A 19,656-nucleotide genomic window follows, 5' to 3' on the forward strand; every position below is an offset into this window, starting at 1 on the left:
ACAATCGTGGTGGAAATAACAAGATTCAAAGACTTGATCATCCGCAAGAAACTTATGGAGGTCAGAGGCAAAACTATCATAGAGGACAAGGAAGCCACAAGATAATGTGGGAGGAGATCAAGATGCCACCTCTAAATGCAAGCGTGGAGAAAATATGAGAAGCTATAATTTTGATGGAGAATATATCGACACCATGGAACATGGGAACTGAACCACCTCCAAGCAACAAAAGTCATGAGTTATGTTCTTATCATCATTTCCATGTACATACTACAAATGATTTCAGAAATATAAAGAGAATTATTCTGAGAATGATAGTTCAAGGAAAGCTAAACCACTTTCTTGTAGGGCATCCACAATCTCAACTATTGCCGCCACCACCACTAGAGCATCACAGAGTAAACACGGTAAAAGAAAAGGAGACATTCTTCGTAGAAGTTGGTGCAAAATCAAAGAATCTATTCTGTCACTCTATCGTACATTCATAGAAGACAATTGAAGATTTTCATGAAAATGTTTTGAGTAGAGTGTTCGCAAGAGACAATGATGGAAGAGAAATTATGAATATTGTGAAAATCTCGCCGCTAGAGGAATGGCAGAAACAGACTATTTCTTTTACCGCAGAAGAAGTCCCTGAAGGTGGAGAAGTACATGACAATCCATTAGTGGTAAAATTAGAAATTAATCCAAAGCCTAAAGAAGATGAAGATGATGAAGCTGAAGATTCATGGGCAATTAATAGAATTCTGATCGATACTAGAAGCTCTGTGAATATCTTATTCTATCATACTTATAAAACCATGGGAGGGAGAGATGATGATCTTATACCATCAACATATAAGATATATGGTTTTAATGGTACTGCCAACAAGACTAAAGGGGAAGTTACTATGCAAATCCCATTGAAGGGGATATCTTCTGAAATCATGTTCTGTGTCGTTGACATAGAATCACCCTACAATGCATTGATTGGACGGCCTTGGCTACATGGGATTCTAGGTGTAGCTTCAAATTTCCACCAGTGCATCAAGTTCCCTCACCCCAGCGGTGTAGCAATCATAAAGGGAGATTGGGTTGAAGGAAAGAAATGTTACGAAAATGAGGTAGAATCCTGCGAAGGAAGAGCAACCAAGAAGGAAAGTTGGCGACACAAAATCAGAGAGACACAAAGAAGTGAGAGGTTAATGGTGGATGCCATCGAACAAAAATAAGAATAAATGTTGTGAGGCTGATGCTAATTCATAGTAAGAAATTGTTAACAGTTTACTATTAATGAAGCAATAGCAGAGAATAACAAAGAGGCAAAGAATGGCGAAAGTAATAAAAATAAGAAGTGTATGAATGATTGATTTGTTGCGACACTCTCGCAACAAATAAAATTCTCAAAAATACATATTGTTGAATGAAAAAATTGAGATTGTGAAATGCAAATACAATATGATGATATACGAGAACTTCACAGAGATAATAAATTCTACAAAAGACAATCAGAGAACAATGACAAAAGAAAAAGGGGCGAACCTTTATGGCGCACACCCTAGTTCGTGAATAAAATTTCGAAAGAGGCAAATGTAAGACCTAAACTACGTCATATAAGGGGGTACCTGTTGCATGGCTCAGGGAAAGGCTACACCGGAACCTGAATCATGAAGATTTGGGGTCAATAAAGCCCATCCGGGAGAGGCACCTTGGATTCTCAGCTTAAGCATATGACTTAGGTTGGGCGACTAAGGTAATAAGGACTCTCCCAATGAGTGCAGAATCTGACCAAGGCACCGAGGTACACGGTTGAGTCAAGAGTGCCAGGGGCGTCTGGAGCGTACCTTGCCATTCTTGACAAGTCTTGGCTTATACTGCACTCGGCCCGAAGAAAACCCCACTTACGGTGCAGTCTCGTGACCATAAACCCTATAGGTAAAAGGGATAAGAGGCTGCGAAAACAACTGGTTGTTGTTAAGACTGTATGGGAGGAGCCAACTTGTATGGTAGAGGTACGCCTCCTTGAAGGGGCAACCAGGGGGGAGATAAGAGCGGCACCCTCCATTAGGGAGCTGATAAGTGTCTTAAGACGCAAATGTCATGAGGATTTTTACTCGCAATGGTATTAAGGCTTGTCATATTTGTGCGACAATCCTGAAGAGGCAATAATACTAAATAGAAAGATAAGACGAGATCAATGGGTTTTCGCATGAAAGTGCGAAGACGTCCTGCGATTTCGGCGCAAGACGACAATGACATGGGGCTTTATTTTTGCAAGAATATTTAGGCCTGTCATATTGTCGCAACAATCCTGAAGAGGCAATAATACAAAAGAAAAAGTTAAGACAAGAGGTGGCATAATAAGACCTTTAACTAGGAAGGCAAAATAAGACCACACAAGAATCAAATTTTGAAAATAATCAAAATTCACTTCACATATGATTGCGAAATTATACAAAAACAACTGCGAAGCTGAGGCACAAAATAAAAGAAATATGAAAAATCTCTCATTTGAATACAAATAACAGAGGCAAGTATGGGAATGAATGAAATCAAAAAATGTTATTTGTCTCCACATGATAAATTTACGCAGAAAGTTAAAAATTAATGATTATATTGATTAACTATATTGCAAGGAAGAATTATTTTAATGAATGCAGGTCAAAATAAAAGAAACTTATATATTAAGGAATATGGGGAACCAAGAGAATTCGCAAGTATACGAAAAGAAGGAATAAATGTACAAGTGTTACAGAAGATCAAAGAAAGAAACAAAGACTACTTCTTAGTTGATTCTTCATCAGAACCTTTACCTCCATCAGAATCTTCATCACCATCAGATTCTTCATCATCAGCTTCACTATCAGAGATGATCAAGCTAGGGGTGTTCTTTGGGATTTCCTCTGAGAGACAAGGATAATCAGAGTGAGGAAAACTATGGTCATTGCAAACCATTTGAATAGTTTGATTGCGAAAATGCCGAGCGTCATTCTTAAAGTTCGCAACAGTGATCTTGAATTGATTCTTCAATCTAGAATATTTATCGTTGCGAGAAGAAAGACTCTTTGCGAGTTCCCCTTTCTCAGCTTCAAGGTCTTCAATTCTGTGGCGATATCTACTCTCAGAACCTACGAACAAAAGACAATCAATTAATAATTTAGTGAGAACTCAAAAGATACAAAAGACTAGTAAAAAAGAACAGTTGGTGACCTTGTCTGTCAGAAATCATATCTTTAATCAAGGCTGTATGCTCAACTTGGAGATTAACATTTACGCCTAAATCTTTTCTGGCATCATCTAAGATTTTCGCAGCCCAAGCGAACTCATCATCATTATTTATGAGAAGACGAGAACGAACTTGGTTTTCTCTCTCGCTAAACACAACATTTTGACGATTGGCTTCATCTCGTTCAAGTTGAACCTCAAGAAGGGTCTCTTGGAATTTCTCCAAAGCCTTAACACCTTGATCAGAGATACGATCTTTATCATCTATAAGTTTGCTAATCTTGGTTCTTAATTTATTGATCTTCTCTTTAGAATTGAGATAAAAATGTTTAGATTGGTTGGTTAAACCTAAACTAGATCTATGATCAATCTCTAAAAGGAGAAATTTGGATTTAAGTTCACTCAAAGGCAGAGATGAAATTTTATCATTAGAGAAACTATTCAAAGATTTATTAAGATGTTCAAGAAGAGTGTCATTATCTAGGGCATCGGGAAATGAACGAAGAAGAGTGGCTTCATCAAAAAGACCATAAATGTCTGCAAAAAGGATTAATCAAATAAGATAAGACAATAGGATGAATGAATGAAAGGAAAGGAGAAAAATTGCATACCATATAGCTGATCATTAGCTTTTTTAAGAGTAGAAATTTTGTTCCTTTGCGAAGAAGTGTCGGTTTCCAGTTGTTTGTTCTTCTCGCGAAGACCTTTAACTTCAGCTTCTAATTGTTCGTTCTTCTCACGAAGACCCTTAGCTTCAGTTTCCAGTTCTTCATTCTTCGTACGAAATTGAAGATTCTTCTTTTCAAGAATTTCGCGTCTCCTCTCCAAATTTGAGGCAACAACGAAAGAAGCTTTTCCAGCCTGCGAAGAAAATACAAATATAATTAAAATAAAAAGAAATTTTGAGTCAGAATAATGAAGAAGTAAAAAGATGAAGGCATACCAAATTATTGAGGGAATTTAGGAAGATAGGAGTCACTGATCTTGGAGACTCCACGAAGAGAACTATCACCATCCAACAAAGGAGTATCACAAATAGTTGCGAGAGCTTTGCATATACTGGAGAGGAAATTATCTCCCATCCCTTGCCAAGAATCAGAGAAGATACCAGATAACTATGCCATAGAGGATTAAGGTGGAGAATCTTTATTCGCAGTAGAGTCGTCATCATCATCTTTGTTGTCTTCATAATCTTCAGAACCATCAGGGAAATGAACATCTGAAGGAGGAGGAGAATCCCCTCTCTTTCTTTTCTTTGAAGAGGATGCAGATGATTTTCCTTTGCGAAGAATATCTTTACCCTTATCACCAGCCGTCGCAGCCTTGGTGGGTTCTTCTACTTCAGCAATAACCTTCACACACAAATGAAGATAAGAAACAGAGGAAACAATATATTGTTTAGAATCATGAAAGAATATTTCTTACCTCATCTGTGTATGAGCGAAGAGCTAGTAAGGTATTGGCTTTCCCAGTCCCGCGGTAGCTATCTTTCAGTTTCTGGATCTGTAGAATGTCGCAAGAATCAGCGAACACAAGAGTAAAGATAAATAGAGAAACATAAAGTGGGCGAAATTGGAAGAAATATACCTCTTTCAATTTATCAGGCCAAGAGAATACTCAGGGTCGATAAGCGGTGAGATTCGCAGGAATGACATTAGAACCAGCAATATAGGGTCCTTTCAGCATCAAGGGGAAGACGCACCATTTATCATCTTTGGATTGGCGAGGGGTTTTATTTATTCTAGAGTGCCAATCAATGTCATGCATGAGCATTTTATCTTCAGCAATAACATCCTTCTTTTTCAAACGAACACCCCAGCGAGTATTCTCCTTCTTCATAGATATTAGTTCATAATTTTCGAAGAAATTCGCTACTGTGTACTTCTCAGCGACTATCTCCAAGTCTGCGAATTTAGGATACCTAAGCTCTTTAGGATGCAATCCCCACTTAATTGGAAGATAGCTCGCGAAAAATTCGAATGAGCAAGAATTTCATAAAATAGAGGAATGTCAGGGTTATAAAGATGAATAGGGAGACCTGCGAGAATTTGACCCAGTGAGACTATGATTTTCTGATCATCACAGTGATGATCAGAGAAAAGTTTAACAGAAAGAATTGATTTGGCACTTTCACCATGAATGGTAGAAAGTGTGAAACCTCTCTCGGCAAGATCTTTTTGAACTTCCTTCAAGGTTTTCTCATGATTTTGACCGCTTGGAGGAATATTTGAGTACAGAGTATGGGAATGAATGAAAAATTAAGAAGATTGAAGAAACAAGATAAAAGAAAAATTACAGTAGAGGAATTTACGGAGAAAATGATGAAGTTGCAGAGAAGATAAAAAGAGAGTAAAAAGAGAGAAAAGGAGAGTAAGAAAGAGTATATATAGAGGAAATTTTTTCGAGAAGATAAACACAGTTAAGGCGAAAAGACGTGAACGGTTGAGAAGCAGCAGTTACAGAAGACGTGTCAAGAAACAAATGGAAGAAAAGACACGTGTAATAAATGCAGGATACAAAGAGATGGATAACTGCGGAATTTCTCATATCATTCTCTTCTTCGCAGAGACGACATGAGAAGAGGAAAGATGTAGGATCAGAATCTCGCAGCTGCAACACTTCAGCAAAATTATTAACAACATAACACAACAATGTCGCAAAGCAATTTCAGAAACGACATAATAAACGACATCAGCTAAATCATGAGAAAAATATGATGGACTTGCGAAAATTAGGAAGTGTGCGAGATTAATATTTGTAAGGTTGCGAGAATGTCGCAAACCATATCCGAAAATAAAGGAAAAATTAGCTGTCATCCACTATGTAATTCCCTATAAATAGCCATTCAGTTGTAAAGGAAAGGAGGGAGATCTTTTTTGAGTGAGAAGCAAGTAAATAGGAGAGAGAAAATCTAGAGCAGTGGTTATTCTTGATTCCTTTATATTTTCTTGTAAGATTGTTCAAAGATTCATCAATAAAATTAAGATTTTTAATCCAAAAATGAGTTGAACGTTAATGAAATCTTATGAGGGGTGTAGTGTAGGATTTCCCGCAACTACATAATGGCGCTAGAAACAGGGACGGGAGTTGAAGATTGTTCTAGAAAAAGTTGAAGATTAATATTGTGATTTATTAGAATTGAAAGTAATTGGTGAAAAATTTTACATAATCTCTTACAATTTGTTAGTATTGAAAGAATGGCTAGAAGGAGAAATGTATCGGAACAACCGACAACTGCTAGAAGAAGAAGCAAAAGACTTGCTGGAAGGGAGAGAAGTGAAATGGGAGAATCTACTAGAAGGAGAAATAATGGAGAAAATCAAGTTCAACCGCCAATTCAGCAAACACCGGTACAAAATGGAACAACACATTATGATAGAGTGAGTGTACACACTTGGCGATCAAATTCAGCAGAAGAAGTAGAAGAAGAGCAGCAAACCAGGAACCATAGACAGGTAGAGAGAAATCAAGAAGCAGATGAAGGAATAATTCATGGAGATGAGAAAATTGGAGCGTTAGAAACGTTGAGACGAAGAATACATGAAGAAAGAAGAGCTGAGGCAGAAGAACGTGCAAATCTAACAAGGCAAAATCACGAATTGAGGATGGAAAATATGAGACTACAGAGTAGAAGATTGAGAAGTACTACAAGATCATATTCAAGATCGACTAGAAGAGAGATGAGGCGGAACTCACCCACAGTTAATGCTGGAAATAATATTCGAACTACCAAACTCTCCGAGTGTTATATTATACCCGTACAGGCTACCTCTCTCGGAGTGTTATACTAGCCCTATCGAGCATCTGGACTGTCCGTATCAGTCTCAGAAACGATCAGGACCATCCAACTTAACCAGCATGATTGGATTGCTTAGATCAGATCCATAACCCCCAGGCAGGTATTGGAGTATTCACCACCGACCCAATGCGGGTCCCGTATGGTCGGCCTCCCCAAAAGGGTAGCATGGCTTTCCAAATCGTCCAGCCAAACACATTACATGTGTCGCAAAGCAGTCTCAACCATCCATCTTCGCAGGCATAGATGGAGAGTGTAGATGTAGATTCAAAGGGCCCAGAGCATGTCAACACAATCACCGTGGGCCCGCCTACACACATGACTGATCGGTCAGGACCAACTATAGTTGACCGTTCCAGTTCGTGCGCTAAAACAAGGCATGACGCACGGACGGTGAAACCCTAATTAGGGTTTGAACATCACGAGCGTCCATTTTATCCTGCACGAACGAAGGGTCCAGGAATAGACTAGGCAGGTCCGGTGCGCATAAACATGATCACCGTGGGCCCATATATCTCCACACCCGATCGTCCAAGGCATATCATGCCTGGTTGCCTCGATTCGCACGCCCAAACTAGGCGTGGTCACACCTCCCAATTGTAAACTAATCTCGACCACTCAACTTTGCCGGACAAATTGAGTGGCTTAGATCACGTTTCTATGGGACAATGAAATACAGGAGTGTACACCATCCCGTTGTCTGCACACCAGACTAATCGTCCAAGACCGACCAGGCTTGGTAACCTCGAAACGCGCGCCCAAAGTTGGCATGAAGAGCGGCCTTTGCGGCATAAAATATCTGTCACAAATCGATCCTAGCCACTCAACTTCGCCGGACAAATTGAGTGGCTTAGATTACACTTTCACGAGACAATGAGGTATGGGAGCCTACACCGGCTTGTCGTCTACACACATGCATGATCGGTCCAACCAAAATTGCGTCCCAAGCTTGGTTTCGACCAAGCTGAAGAGTGATGCTTGCCCACCTCTTCATACACCCTAATTCCACTAACGGTCGTAGATGAGTGTCTCAAAGATCATCTCGTCCGTTCAACTTCGCCTGCTTGGTTATACAACCCTGGTCAGGAGTTAACTGGCCAATGAAGTGTTGTGGAGATTACCATCCGCCACTCTACCACACAAAGTGATCGGTCAAGTCAGGACTTACCTGTACAGCCCCAAACGATCACTTGAAGATGGCTAGACACGCATCTATTTTAAGACGCTTAATTGTGACTTACTCCATTAAGCCTTAAAACAGTGATGCTTCATACATGCTGAATATATTCGATGCATTACATGCATAAGATTCACACGATATTTTGTAAATATCGACTTCCTAAATAACTTAGTTATTTAATCTAGCACTGCATGCTAATTTTTGTGGGTCCCACGATCCACATACTCGAGACATCAATCATGTCACAAACTGGGGGATACATACTGGGGTATTGGTCTGGCGGTTTACAGCGTGCAGCGCACAACGTGCCATCACAAGAACGTGTCAGGAAGTCATGGACGGTTAGTGATGATGGGAGAAGTGGGAAAGACTGATTGTGTAACACTAACACACTCAACTCCACTACTCCATCACTCCACTTTCTCCATTTCCCATGAGAGACGTGGGTTAGGCTCAATGACTTGTATAAATAGGTTCTCCTCCCTATTTTCAAAAAATACAAGACAACAGAAACCAAATGTTGATACAATCGTATTCCAACACTAGAACTGATAGCTTTCATTTTGTAAGCCAGTTCAGCTTTCTGATACAAGTCATACCTAGCCAACACCTTCACAATCTCAATACCTTCTTCACTTCCCTCCCTAAGATCAACCCCATCTCCTTCACTTTGTGACCGAAGCAAGTCTGGAACGGCCATTTCTTGGTTTAGGCCAGAATTGTATAGATTGATTTCTCGAATCACAAAGCACTCCCGTGCAGTGCATTTGTTTAGGGTTTAGATTCATTCCTCATCCACACACCCCAAATTACCAAATTCGGCAGGAATAGTTTTCACCCATAAACAATTGGTGACCACAGTGGGAGATTAATCTCTCGGTTGTGAAGTAAATTTCTTCAATACCAATTCAATTTTACTGATTTCGAAAATGGTGGATCTTAGTGTTGACAACACTCTCGGTGTTGATATCTCAGGTGTCACCGTGCAGCCAGTCAATACCATCAATGTATCTCGTGGAATTGCTTCCTCTACTACCAGCACCAGCGGAGCAGGAGATGTTCCAGTAAGTGTAACACCTCCCATCACTAGAGCCAGAGAAGCCGCAAATCCCGGCATCTCCTCAAAGTGTAACGCCTCCGGCGGTCACCAGAGCAACAACTTCCACCCCTTCATCAGAACGAGGAGCTGGAGGAGAAAGAGGAGGACCATCTCCCAAAACCATCGCATGGATAGGAAGGAAGTCCTTGCTAATACTCAAACGGATATGGCTGCAACTCAGAAAGAGGTACTCACTTTTCTTAAGACATTAACCGATCGATTGCCACAAGAGTCGCGACATCCCCTGAAGCCAACAAGGAACGCATTCAACGCACCCGGAGAAGGTACTTCAGCGGCGCGGACCTACATGGACCTGATCAAAGAAGTGACATCAGATATGAACGGTCCTGTCATGGAGATTCCTACACTGGGGACTGATCCTCACAACGATCCTCCTCAAGTCAATAGTCTCACTATGAGCTGGAGGCCGGTGGATCAGGAAGCGGTTTCTCTAGTAGAAAGTTTATGCGAACTTTTACACCTCTCGAAGAATCAACGGGCAGAGACGTTTTGCTGCAGTCAACTAGAAGAAGGTCACAACCGGGCCCTCCACGTTACTGCACGCATCAAGGATTCAGAGTTCAAGAGGGCCCTCATCGACACGGGAGCGTATTCAAATGTGATTACTCTCAAGACCCTCAGGATGGCCAAGGTTCACTTAGGCAAGATAGTATGGCATCCTACCACAATGACAGACTTTGAAGGAAACTAGACCAGCACATACGGGATCGTCCCTTCAACGTATCACCAATGCCTGAAGACTATGCTGGATAAAGAAGTCGTTCGTATTCCTGCATCATTGTCTCCTTACGCACCAATATGGTGGAGTAGAACTGTTCGAACTGAGGGAAGCTCCGTGGGAAGGATCAGACAAAGTCCATTGCATACCACTCTCCACATGGGCGTCAATCCAGGAGGAGGACCGACTTGCATCATTGAGGGCTAATCCCCACGACGCACCTTTGCTGACAAGGCATTCCTCTTCATCTGGTGAAGCCACAACCCATGTTTTGTGGAAGCCGTGACTAGAAAGGGAAAACTGTATACTGACGCCTCTGTTAGCAATCAGCAGGGGAGACTATTACCCAGTCTCTCCGCCCAACGGAATGCGACAACAATAACGATCCACGGGAAGAGGTGTTGGATGCTCCACGACAGCTACAAGATGGTACCAACCCCGCAACTTATGAGCTCGACGATGAGGAATATCCTAGGCCTATCTCCATCATCTCGACCTTGTGTAAGCATTCATACAATCTCCGGTCCAATCCAGCCAAACAATCTCCGAGGCAATTCAGGCGCGAGATCAGGTGTTACATGGATTCCAGAGACTTGAACGAATGCTTTCCCAATGACGATTTCCTCTACCTAATATCGACATGTTGGTAGATGCTACCAGCGAACACGACATGTTCTCCTCCATGGATGGATGTAGCGGCTACAACCAGATAAGGATGTATGAGCATGGTGCAATTACGACAGCACCTGCTCTGCTGGAAACAACAAGCCTGCTAGTAGCCTCACAATGTTCGTGGAAACATATATTTCACCAACGGGCAATACAATCTTCAGCCTTTGTAAGAAGTTCCGCTGAAGCAGTAAGAGGAAAACCACCGAGATACAACATCCTGCGCGTCCAAGATCGCCAACTCCAAATCCAATACCACATGCACGACCGCCACAATGATGAAACAACGTCCAAGATATTCCATGTCTGGATCGACGACAACAACATCAAAGAGAGACGCTTTCAGAATTTCGTCTCCCGTAGAAGAAGTAGCTGCGTTACCAAAGGAGATTGCACCTGGATCTTAAGAGGTACATACAGATTCTCCATGTCAAGAGCTTCATCATTAGTTAAGTCATTCGCATGAAGGAAATTCCCTACTCCTCAAAGACACTATCCAAAGATGATAATGGCAAAGGAGTATGACACTTAGCACTGCCCATCTCAAAGATGGAGAATTTAGAGAGATCCAAGCACGCTATCGTCCAAGATGTCCAAAGACGAATATATACTCAAGAGTGCAGAAGTATTGTCAAAATCCGGTGATATTCCTAGACGTTTGTGAAGAGAAACGCAGGCGTAAAGACGGTCTTATGAACCCAGCGTGGAAACATCTATCAAGTCGAAGGCTCAATGGATACTCGTGGGCAGGGGACTGTCCCCCTCTTCTTCATTCCATGAGGCAACATCAAGAAGCCATCGGTTCTATCATTAGCTTCTCCCTCTAATAATGAGACGAGCTCTACCACTATATGAAGACCTCCAAGTTCGCGACATCTTCCTCCCAGTCTCTTCTGATCGCAGCTGCGGTTGAGAACCGTTGTTCAAGCTTCACCGCAGCAACAACCACTACGGACAGAGGTAATCCGAACTTCTGCATATTTTATTTTCCCAAGGAGAAGTAGTAGAGTCACGAAGGAGAGATGGCGATATCTTTATTATGATAAACCCACCGACCATACAAGATAGAACCATGTAAATCACGCTTGGGGACTGAGGCTCAGCATGAAGTTCCTTCACCGTCAGTCAGGGACTTCTTCAACACGGTCAATCAAGAAGCATGTAATTCACAAGTGTAAATCAAACTGAAGAGGAAGCTGCTTCACCGCTCTTCCACAGGAAGCTTTCTTCAAAGCTCTCTCCTGAAGAAGCTGCTTCAACACTCTCTCCAGCAGAAGCCGCTTCAACACTCTCTCCAGCAGAAGCCGCTTCAACGCTCCCTCCACCAGAAGCTGCTTCAACGCTCTCCAGGACCTGATCGCTCCAGAAGCTGTTTCAACGCTCTCAGCGGGACCCACACCACGTTCGAACATACAAGGTTCACGTTCGGACAAAGCAAGCAAGGCTGGTATTGAGCCACGTCAGCAAACGAGGATGATGTTGCCCAAGTCCGCGAAGCTGGTATTGGTCGAGATCGCAAGGCTAATATCTCGTCACGCAAGCAAGACTGATATCACGTCACGCAAGTAGGCTGGGGTCACGTCAGGCCGGTATTGGTCAAGGCCTATCAAGGTCACAAGGCTGGTATTGGGCCAGGTTAGCAAGTAAGGATGGTATTGGGCCACGTCAGCAAACAAGGCCGGTGTTGGTCGAGTCTACGAAGCCGGAGTTGATCAAGGTCATAAGGATGGTATTCGAATGAAATAGGCGCACACAGCAGGGCCAGTTTTCAGTCGAAGCACATGGCCGACGTTTGAAGCATGTACACGGTGGACCCGTGTTTAATTGAAGTATGCACATCTGCCCATGTTCGAAGCAAACATGCTTACATCGGGTCCCACGTTCGACCAAAGCAGGCACACAGTGGACCCACGTTTAACCGAAGCAGGCACAACAAGCCCACGTTCGATCAAGCAGACGCATGATGAGTCCCACGGTTGAGCGAAGTAGGCGGGCCCACATGCCTATCAAACAGGTGCAACAGGGTAACGTTTGGTCGAAGTATATACATGGTGGGGTCCACATCCGTTCAGGGTTACATGCACGGCTGTCTATGGGAAGAGGATCATACAAGTTCTATTCCCTTCTTGGCTCAAATATCTGAAGGAGGAAACCGGTCCCACCAAGGTCGTCGTCACACCTGGCGTACTCCCACGAACGAAGCAGGCGCAACAGTCCGTCGATTAGGCACATCAAGCCCAGGTTCAATAAAGCAGGAGCAATAGCCCCTCGACCGAAGCAGGCATAGCAAGGTCGATCGAAGCAGGCAAGACCGACATCATGCTAGGGGAACGCTTGCCTGGACGCCTCTTGAACGTGATATGCTCCAAGGACAAGACGACCCTCTCTCCTGGTAACATCTAACTTTGTCTCATAAGTTTTATCTTTAACTGTCACCATCTCATGCCTACCCCACAATAACGCAACCATTATGCGTTAGGCAGGGGACTTAATGCTGATGGTGGGTTTTAGTTCAGGGCTAAAATTGTAAAACCAAATTTATGCGCTGACATCCTTTAAAGGATAAAGCCACTGATAAGTGATGAATATTTCTCCACTTTACTAATTCACCTAAAATGGAGCATGTAGCAACAATCACATATACCTTGTGAATTTATAACATTATTAATGTATGACAGCTCCATTATCATTATTGGTGCGGCATGACGAATGAGTGATCGCTCTCAGCAGAGCAACACGAATCTCAGAGCATTAAATAAGGAGGCATGTACGAAATACCGCACATGCTACAACTCTCGGAGTGTTATACTAGCCCGATCGAGCATCTGGACTGTCTGTATCAGTCTCAGAAACGATCACGACCATCCAACTTCACCATCATGATTGGATGGCTTAGATCGGATCCATAACCCCCAAGGCAGGTATTGGAGTATTCACCACCGATCCAATGTGGGCCCCGCATGGTCGGCCTCCCCAAAAGGGTAGCATGGCTTGCCAAATCGTCCAGCCAAAGCAGCGGGGATGTGAAACCCTAATTTAGGGTCTGCGGCACATTACATGTGTTGCAATGCAGTCTCAACCATCTATCTTCGCAGGCATAGATGGAGGGTGTATATGTAGATTCAAAGGGCCCAGAGCATGTCAACACAATCACCGTGGGCCCGCCTACACACATGACCGATCGGTCAGGACCAACTATAGTTGATCGTTCCAGTTCGTGCGCCCAAACAAGGCATGACACACGGCCGGTGAAACCCTAATTAGGGTTTGAACATCACGAGCGTCCATTTTCTCCTGCACGAACGAAGGGTCCAGGAATAGACTAGGCAGGTCCGGTGCGCATCAACATGATCACCATGGGCCCATCTATCTCCACACCCGATCGGCCAAGGCATATCATGCCTGGTTGCCTCGATTCGCACGCCCAAACTAGGCGTTGTCACACCTCCCAATTGTAAACAAATCTCGACCACTCAACTTTGTCGGACAAATTGAGTGGCTTAGATCACGTTTTCATGGGACAATGAAATACAGGCGTGTACATCAGCCCGTCGTCTGCACACTAGACGAATCGGCCAAGACCGACCAAGCTTGGTCGCCTCGAAACGCGCGCCCAAAGTTTGCATGACGTGAGGCCTTTGCGGCACAAAATCACTGTCACAAATCAATCCTAGCCGCTCAACTTCGCCGGACAAATTGAGTGGCTTAGATAACACTTTCACGAGACAATGAGGTATGGGCGCCTACACCGGCATGCCATCTACATGCATGCACGATCGTCCCGGCCAAAATTGCGTTCCCAGCTTGGTTTTGACCAAGCTGAAGAGTGATGCTTGCGCACCTCTTCATAAACACTAATTCCACTAACAGTCGCAGATGAGTGTCTCAAAGATCATCTCGTCCGTTCAACTTCACGTGCTTGGTTATACATCCTTGGTCAGAGTTAACCGGTCAATGAGGTGTTGTGGTGATTACCGTTCGCCACTCTACCACACCAAGTGATCGGACAAGTCAGGACTTACCTGTACAGCCCCAAACGATCACTTGAAGATGACTAGACACGCATCTATTTTAAGACGCTTAATCGTGACTTACTCCATTAAGCCTTAAAACAGCGATGCTTCATACATGCTGAATATATTCGATGCATTACATGCATAAGATTCACACGATATTTCATAAATATCGACTTCCTAAATAACTTAGTTATTTAATCTAGCATTACATGCTACTTTCTGTGGGTCCCACGATCCACATACTCGAGACATCAATCATGTCACAAACTGGGGGATACATACTGGGGTATTGGTCTGGCGGTTTACAGCGTGCAACACACAACGCGCCATCACAAGAACGTGTCAGGAAGTCATGGACGGTTAGTGATGATGGGAGAAGTGGGCAAGACTGATCGTGTAACACTAACACACTCAACTCCACTACTCCATCACTCCACTTTCTCCACTTCCCATGAGAGACGTGGGTTAGGCTCAATGACTTGTATAAATAGGTTCTCCTCCCTATTTTCAAAAAAGACAAGACAACATAAACCAAGTGTTGATACAATCGTATTCCAACACCAGAACTGATAGCTTTCATTCTGTAAGCCAGTTCAGCTTTCTGATACAAGTCATACATAGCCAACACCTTCACAATCTCAACACCTTCTTCGTTCCCCTCCCTAAGATCAACCCCATCTCCTTCACTTTGTGACCGAAGCAAGTCTAGAACTGCCATTTCTTGGTTTAGGACAGAATTGTACATATTGATTTCTCGAATCACAAAGCACTCCCGTGCAGTGCATTTGTTTAGGGTTTAGATTCATTCCTCATCCACACACCCCAAATTACCAAATTCGGCAGGAATAGTTTTCACCCATAAACAATTATATGGAAGTTGGTTTGACAATTATGCCCTTAAAGAATAGATTTTAACATCATTTGGCATCTTTATTCATATGACCCTCCTTCTTTTTTAAGGGTCATTTCAATAAAAGGGGTGAAAGAATTTTTTAGAACGCGCGATTGGGGGATATAAAAAACAATTGGGGGATATATGAAAAGGACAAAAACATGATCCAAATATCAAATCAGGGTCACCCCTTATCTAAGTATTTTATGTAATTTCTAATCTACCCCTCACTAATCAGGATTAGTGATTAATAATAATTAGTAAAATCTTAAGATCTTTTGATAAATGATTATTGTGTGTTATTATTTTGTGTTTAGGTGAGTGAGGTGAGAGGGAAAGAAAATTTGAGAGGGAATTGTGAAAATGGAGGATGATTGTGAAGAGAGAATTGTTGCGGCTGAATCTTTAGCTCAACTACAACAAGGAGCATATCTTGAATCTTCATCCAATGACAACAAATCACAATTGCAAGTTTTTGTGGAACCAACACCTTTGGAACATGAATTTTATGAGCATGAAGTGTTTCGTGAATAACTAACCCAAGAGAGTAAACAATCTCAACATATAAGCACTCCCAATACTCAGGTAAAGTTGTGAACAGGTTGAAAAATTGATTTTTTTTCTTTGAATCCACCATTGCTGCTGCGGTAAAAGATCGGTACCGTCATGATAAAAGTATGAATACCATGCCGGAATCACAAATACCGGAATAGTATTCATACTAAGACCATGCCGGTACCTTGATATCCCCCATTTTGAAACTAAAAGCGGCATAGTTTGCAACCAAAAAACTATGCCGATACATAAGTTACTTTTTACCTACCACAAAGTATTCTATCGAATATGATACTGGCATGGTTGAATTCTAAGGTTACCATGCCGGTATTGCATGAAAAATATACAGGAAGCAGTGTCTTCCGAAGCTAAATACCGGCATGTAAAATTAATTAACTACCACGCCGGAACTGTGTACCGTCGTGGAATCATAGATAACGATAGTTCCGGAAGAGTGAACCGACGTTGTTTAATTTTAACGTTACTATGCCGGTACCTACAAAAAAACATACAAGAAGGAGTGTTTTTCAAAGCTAAATACCGGCATGGTATACTAAGTATAGTCCACGCCGGAACCTCTTACCGATGTGGTAACTTAGATTACGAGCATGCCGGAACCCGTATTACCGGCATTGCTTTCAAATATATTTTTAATGCCGGAAGCGTCTCAAAATTGGTCTTCAGTTTCGGTGCAGTTCGACCATGCCGGGACTGTGATCGAGCATGCCGGAACTGAGTACCGGCATAATATTAAATTTTCCTTTTTAAAAACTAATTTATTTTCTTTTATAGGTTGTGACATATATTGATCCAACAAATGTAAAACCGGTCGGTCGGGATACGTCGGAATATTATAAAATGCCTCCGGTATGTTACCAAAGATTTCTTTTCACCTAGTATCTTGAATATTACCAATGGATTGCTTGTAATGAACTTTATAATCTCCCATTGTTGTCCTTATTTAGGGAATAAAAGATCCAAAGGAAGCAATTACTTGGGCTAAAAAGACTTCTCTAAAGAACATGTGTGTGTTGGTGAGGAATACCCAAGGTTTAAAAAGCTGTTTTGAGATGGTTACGAGAGAAGTGGGCAATACAAGGAGAAGAATAGACACAAGAGAAAGGGTTATGTATATCCAAAGAAGACTAATAGGGTATACAAGACTCATACGAGGAAGGATAATTTCCCCTTTAAGCTTGTATTCCGTTTTAATGACAAGAACAATGAATGGGATTGTGAGGTTTCGTTCGACCGTCATAACCACCAGGATCCGAAAGATTTTGTTGGTCACTCCCTAGTTGCGAAGCTAAAACCTCATGAAATGGAGGATGTAAAGAGATTGACCAAAGCATTTACCAAACCGAGACAAATTCTCAGAGGCTTCAAGGAAAAGGATAAGACGAACGTGTCTTCTCTAAGTACAATTTATAGCGCACAAGCAAGTATTAGAAAGGTGTAATGGAAAGGGAGGAACGTTATGCAATAATTTGAGAAGATAGTTTGGGATTACAACTACACGCGTATCATTAAAAGAGGTCCGGACAACAAGCCCCTTCAAATATTCATTTCGCATCATTTGCTTTCACAATTGTCTCATACATGTCATGGTGTTCTTATGATGGATTGCACCTACAAGAAAGACAAATACAATATGCCATTGTTGAACATCGTGGGGCACAAATCGGAAAAGGTAACATTCACATTGGCTTGGTGTTTAATGGAAAACGAGAGGGACTATAATTATCATTGGGCATTACGTCAATTGAAAAGATTCTTCCGGGAAAATCAACTTCCGAGGGTCATCATAACCTATCAAGATGATGCATTGATGAATGCAATAACCGAGTCTTCCCGGATGTACAAAAATTCCTATGTACATACCATATACGTAATAATGTGATAAAAACTTGTCATGCCTTGTTTGAACCCACAAACGCGGATATTAAGAAGAGAATGATTGTTCAACTAGAGGAAGATGTTCGCAAGAACAAACTATCACACGAAGAAAAAGAAGATGTGAGAGGCAAGATCAAAGAGCGAGTGGACAAAGAACATGAGGAAAATCATAAAAAGTGGTTGGAATTTTTAAGGGATTGGGAGAAAGTTTATTGGTCTCTTACGGAGGATATGTATGAAAAGAGATTGGACAAGTTTATTACCGATTGGAATGAAGTTTATCCGACTGTCATCTGGTATTGTCCGACTCAATGGTTGGATAAGTTCAAGGAAAAATTTGTGCGTGCATGGACAAACCGGTATAGACACTGCGGGAATGAAGCAACTAGTATAACGGAGTCCTCTCATGTGAGATTTAAAGATCTCATCCGGTCCGGCCAAGGAAACATGGTTACGGTCACCGAGGAAATTGAGCAATACTTTAAGAGTGATATCGATAGGATCAAGAAGGCTTTGAGAAAAGCTCAATGGAAAGGATGACTTCATTTTACCATATGTTAAGTTGCTCCAAGGAATAGAGTTCAACGTCTCTCAATGGGAAATAAAACATATGATGAGACAAATGATATGGGAGATATACTACGACAAACCGGGTGATGTGTGTATTTGTCCCGACATGTCTTCGTTGGGGCTTCCGTGTCGTCATATGCTTGTGAAGTATGAAGAAGTGATACCTATTGAGGTTATCGATCCGTTTTGGAAGCAACTATCTTTCGACCCTCCCCCTACGGAAGATCCCGGACAATCACCTTGGGATACGAACGAAGCAAAGGAATTCTACGAAGCTTACTCACGTGGCAACTCAGTTAGCCGGTAAGTCTTTTTGATCCAACTAAGGCTAATTACACGCCCATGGACAGCTCAAAGTGAAGAGCCAACAAAGGGAGATCCTACCGGTAGACCACAAACCAAAACGACAAGGAGAAAACAAAGGAAGGAATTGAAAGAAATGAGTGAACGTGAAAATGAACTCCATGGAAGTAAGAAACGAGATCTAACCGGATGTGAGATTTTGGAAGCAAGGTTCGCGGAAGCGCCGGTTTCAAGAAAAAGGGGTAGGCCGAGGAAGGAACCGCTATCAAGTCAACAACAAACGACGGATTCTGTATCCACATCAAAAGCCGATAAATCAGAGGTTCCAAAGAAAAGGGGTAGAACAAAGAAGGTACCCACATCAATCGAACAAGAACAACAACATGAAAATTCCCAAGCCCCACCTGTAGTCGTTGTAGTGGAGGTTCCAAAGAAAAGGGGTAGGCCGCCAAAGGTACCAACATCAAGCTACCAAGAACAACAAGGTGAGCATTCCGAAGCCACACACATAGTCGATGTAGAGGAGGTTCCAAGGAAAAGGGGTAGGCCGCCAAAGGTACAAACATCAAGCTACCAAGAACAACAAGGTGACGAGGCAGGGGTACCAAACAAAGAGGGAAGGCCGAATAAGGAACCTACATCAAGCCAAGTAAATCAAGGTGAAAATTCCGAAGCCGCCTCAAAAATAAGTGATAGTAAAGGTAAGCGACCCATATCTAGTAAACAACCCCACAATG

This window comes from Papaver somniferum, chromosome 7 (assembly GCF_003573695.1).
Source record: "Papaver somniferum cultivar HN1 chromosome 7, ASM357369v1, whole genome shotgun sequence".
Classification (NCBI taxonomy): Eukaryota; Viridiplantae; Streptophyta; class Magnoliopsida; order Ranunculales; family Papaveraceae; genus Papaver; species Papaver somniferum.